We start from the raw sequence: 5,676 nt of genomic DNA, 5'->3' as shown, positions 1-5,676 counted from the left end.
TACAACCATAGACTCCCTAAGATGGCATTGTAAGATAGCTGCATATCGATCACGACAAATTCAATTTTAGATGGTACTCTAACCACTTTTACTATTGTTTTGAAGTTTTCCATGCTTTCTTTTCTCATGCTATCGAAGCCACGTACACACAAATCAGAAGGAATAACACTTTCTCTAGATACTCTGTTATATTCTCTAATATTCTTCATGGACAAATATCAAAGTTGAGCGGTTGTTGACTAAGGCCATTGGGACATATTTTTCATCCATGTTCAAAGAGATGTATTGAGATTTGGCATGGCTAGCTCTATAAGAGGGCAAGTCTGGGTCATCAAATGATACATTTGGTTCCGCCACTATTCCACAAATTATTCCTACCAACTGTTCTGGAATCATGTTTGATGACACGCTTGCCTATGTTAACTTGTTTAACATGGCCTGATGATGCTCAATAGATTACATGAGTAGCTTCCCGGATGGAGACATTTGCGTTTGTCTTATTTAACTGTGCCAATGTGCCAATAGGTTGTCCCCCACGTTCTACGCTCGAGCTGCTTCAGTTTCATTCTCGTTACCATTGTCTATTTCTGCCAGCCTTCTTAGAGGTGTTTTCATGAACTCGGTTGGGTTGATAGTTTGTGCCTTTCCTTGTTGTGTTAATACATATTATTTCGTCAGGTTCATATTTTGTACTATTTTTTCTCAAGTTCCATTAGTCCTTAGCAGCGATCATAGTCATACTTTCTTTGTTTGGGAACCACCACTCGTTGGAGGACTCTAAAATAACCCATACTAATTCACTTTCCTAAATTCCATCAATTGTTAACAAATTTTGATTGAGCTCTACGTTTTCATTTACCTAACAATATGTGACATCTATTAACAATTCTTCCATCCCAATCAGACTACACACATCTATCTTTGATGTAATTTAGGGCTGCAAATGAGCCGAGTCGAGCTGAAGCTCGAGCTCGACTCGATTAAGTATTTATTAACTCGACTCAAACTCGAGCTTGAACGAGCTTATATATTTGAGCTCGAGTTCGACTGGACTATATTACCTACAAGCTCGGTTCGACTCGAAAACTTGAACAAAAATTTAATTTTCAAGTTCAAACTCGAGCTCGAACTCGATTCTAGCTCGAACTCGAATCAAATTTATTTATAAAATTAAAATATCAAACTTTCATACATATTAATAATTTAAAACATGATATTTCAAAATTAAAATATGAAACAATTAGAAATATTCAAAATTCTAAAACATAATAATCCAAAACATTAAATCACTATTACAAATCAAAATTCTAAAACATAAAATTCAAAAATTAAAGTACAAAACTATAAAAAATTGTTTGAGCATTCAATATATTAATCTTTTTAACTCATGTTCTTCAATCATAACACACATACAACTACCTGCATTCAATAATATGAAATGTTTAATCTTAAAAATAATTGATGTAAAAAATAAATGTTAAAACAAATATCTAAAATTTAACTTACTTTAAGAGGTAGATACCGACAACAAAATTTCTTGATATATCTTCTCTTTCTGAAAAAACGAAAAATTAATTAAATAGGTGATAAAATTCAGTATGTAACATAAGAATTTAATAATAAAAACTTACTTTAGTCTTCTTTTTCATTCCATTTATATGTCGAAGCCAATCACCCCCCACCACAAAGTAGAGTTTGAACAGTATTCGTAGATAGTGATGAACGGTAAAAATTAATAACTCTTATCCCATCACTAAATGTTACTCTCAATTTCAATCTCATTAGATTCAGCTAACTCTTCCATAGACATACCTAATATTAATAAATATGTCAATTTTACTTATAGTATACTTAAAATAAAATTATCAAACATCTAATATAAAAATAATTAATTGATCTAAGCTAATTAACAAATAATGTTCGATTTATTAACTCAATATGTTTTCTATTAGATATTATTATATATATTTGAATTATTTGGGTGCAATTATAACCCGATTCAAACATTATAGTTAGAATCTAACTAATAACAACAATTTATTATTATTTTTATATATTATAATATATATTATTAATCTTATAAATTATATTTTTCTTTAAACATATTATATAATATATATATATATATCTTTTTTTTTCTCCATATTATATATAATAAATATGTTAACTTTTTTTCTCTTTAAATATTATATATATATATTATACTTTTATTATATAAAATATATTAATATTTTTTTATATCTTTCAATAATATATATAATAAACATTTTTTATATATAATATATTAACTATTTTTATCCGTAATATATTATATATTATAATATACTAATTATTATATCCATAATATTTGTTTTTATTATATATAATGTATTAACCTTCTTTTTTTTTTATCTCTTTTCAATATAATGTATAATATACTTTTATTATAAATATAATATTAACCATTTTATTTCTTTTAATACTAAACTAATTATTATATCTTAATATTATTTTTATTATATATAATATATTAACCCTTTTTATCTTTTTCAATATTATATATAATACTTTTATTATATATAATTTATTAAACATTTTTTTATTTAGTTTTTTTTTATAAACGGACTTTTTTTTAACCTATCAGTGTTATTCTATATATTCATCTGACCTATGTATAGAATAATCGAAGTCTAAGTTTATCCTAATACATGAAATAAAGATATATAAACATAAATTTCTTTTAATACATGAAAAAAAGATGAACAAAGACTTACCTTACCACTGAGTTCACCAATAAAATAGTTTTTTCCTTTCTTAATTGTTGGATTTCCTTAAGGTAAAAAAATCAAAGTTAAATAAAAAGCAAAAACAATAGTTACCTGTAAGCCTCCTCTGAATGAGATCGATTTGAAGACGAAAAAAGAATAAAAAGAATAGATGAAGAGTGAAAATATGTGAAGACTAAAGAATATGAGATTAAGAGCTAAAGAAATGGTGAAAAATGAATGAAGAAAAGATTAAGAGTAAAAGAACGGTGAAGAGTGAGCGAAAGAGAAAATGAAAGAAGAGGCGATTAGATGAAGAAGATTAGGTTAGATAAAGAGTCGTAGATATGTTAGAAATTAGGGTTTTACTTATGGATTGTGGGCCTTCATATCGGCTCTGAAGAGAAAGAGAGGAAAAAATATATTATTTGAGTTTTAATATTAAATAAATAAAAAATATATATATTATATACTTAGGCTCGAAAAAGCTCGACAAGCCATCGAGCAAACATTATATGAGCTCGAGCTCGACTCGAATTTTAAACGAGCTCGGCTCGAGCTCGGTCAAAGTCAAGCTCAAGTCGAGCTTTGATCAAGCGGCTCACGAGTGGCTCACGAGTAGCTTGACTTATTTGCAGCCCTAATGTAATTTCATCTTCTATCTCGATAAGGTTGGCCGTATATGGTGGAAATAGATTGGTATTGACCTCTATTACTATTATGATATTATTTTCAATAAGATCCTGGATTTTATGTTTGAGAGTAGAACAAAAATCAGTTGAATGTCGTTTGACTTGGTAGTATTGACACAATTAGTTCGCATTCCTCTCTATTACTTTTCTTCCTCGTTCAAGCATCAACAACTGAATCAACTTCTTTTCTAATAGTACCTCAAGAGCCTTCTATGATGTCCCTAGCTTGTGGAACCTTTTATGAGGCATGAAAGTGAAAGTAGTGGAGGTTTTCTATTGTTGAGGTGATTGAATTTGTTTAGGAGGGAGCATATTGCCTTTGTGGTTATCCTGGCCCTACACTCTTTTCTTCCTAAACACTAGTAATATGCTTAACCTCCGACTTCTTCTTCTATTGGTTGTATTTCAGTATAGACTGATAGGGTTTCTTTCCCTCCTCTATTTCCTTCTTTAGGACGTCATTATAGCCCACCCATTCTCTATTGATGAGATGTCATTCCATCTGTTCGCGTAAATTTCAAATGTTTCATTCTAACCCTACCGAAACGTGTGTAACTTCCCCTTAGTGGACCTGAAAATAATGGCCTCAAGATTTTGTCTCCTCTTCCTTCCAATTGTTGCACGTGCATTGACAATCCCGAATTCAGCATCACGTTCTTCTATGACATTCTTTCCCTTACTAATATGCTTAATCCAAGTACTTGCATGTATGCATCGTCTTAAGCTTATTCATTAGAATCAAACCAATCCTCTACTCTAACTTTCCTCAGAGTAGGCTACCCTAAGGAGTGGGCTACCGTAGCTCGAGAGCTTGTCAGGTTTACCCCAGAGAGCCGGCCCTGACAACAATAGCAGTCAGGTACCGCCACTTTACCACATCTTTTAATGAATCAACAATTCTATAAAAGATACCATTAATTTTAAGTGTAAAAAAAAGTGCAGTTTAAGGTATTGTAATCTAAGTTTAGTTTTTTACTAAGACAAAATAAAATAACTATTTAGAATGAAGTCAAAGATCAAATAAACTTAAAAATGAAAACGTCTTGTGTTCTATGAAAAAAAAGTAAAAAATAATAAACTTTATTATTACATTTTAATTTGTTGTTATCTTGATGAACATTATTTTGTTGTCCATGTAACAATCTTAAAATATGTCATTTAATAAAAAGAAATTTAAAAAATAAATATTAAAGAATATTAAAGAATAATAAATAAATATTTTTCTATTTGCATTATAATCAATTGATTTTTCAATAAAATATAATCTACCTGACTTCATAAATATATGATTAAAAGAATGGTGAATATTTTTCTACATTTAAATTCTTCAAAATTTGTACATAAAACAAATTATATTACCTTCCTTACATTAAACTAGTTTCTTTAAAGAAATAGACTGATAAGAGTATTAACCAAATTATTATTTATGCTAGAATTTTATTTATTTTTATTAAATATTTCTCAAAATATAAATTATGTTATATAAGTTTTGAACTATCAAAATTTTAATTATTTGATTTTAGTTATTTAAGACTTTTCTGAAATGGAAAAAATGTTTTTTTTATTTGAATATATTATTTTTATTTTTCTAATTAGTTTGTTACGTTTTTAAATTAGTTAATTATTTAAAGATGCTTTGAATGTATTTTTTTAAAATTAAGTATTAATTTCTAAATTAACACATTTTAATTTATCAAATTTGCTTGGTGACTAAAAATGTATAATATAAGGAAATATTTGAGAAAATTTTAAAATAGATAGATTTAGTATTTATTTTTTCAAAACTTTGTGCTCTACCAATTTGGACGTATATATATTTTAAATTTAATATTTTTTCAAGATATATAAGTTCAAAACTACCGAACTCAAAACTGTGTTATATATAATATAATTTGAAAAAAAATATTATTTACAAATGTGGTAAATTAATTAAAAAAAGTAAATAATATGTTTAAATAAGAAAATATACATTTATTCATACTATATAAAATAGGCTTATAGCAACGTATTTACTGTCGCTATTGATCAATAGCCACAGAAAACGGAACCGTCGCCACTGGTTCCGTAGCTAAAAAATAGCTACAGGAATAAATACTGTGGCTAAAAGATGATTACGGAAATAAATTACTATGGCTAAAAGATGGTAACGAGAATAAATTACCGTGTTTAAAAATATTATTACGAAATAAATTACTGTAGTCAAATATACATAAATTACTATTTTTTTACCAAATCAATTT

The sequence above is a fragment of the Impatiens glandulifera genome, chromosome 2, assembly GCF_907164915.1.
Source record: "Impatiens glandulifera chromosome 2, dImpGla2.1, whole genome shotgun sequence".
Taxonomy (NCBI): Eukaryota; Viridiplantae; Streptophyta; class Magnoliopsida; order Ericales; family Balsaminaceae; genus Impatiens; species Impatiens glandulifera.
The sequence above is the reverse complement of the archived record's forward strand: the minus strand, read 5'-3'. Positions refer to the sequence as shown.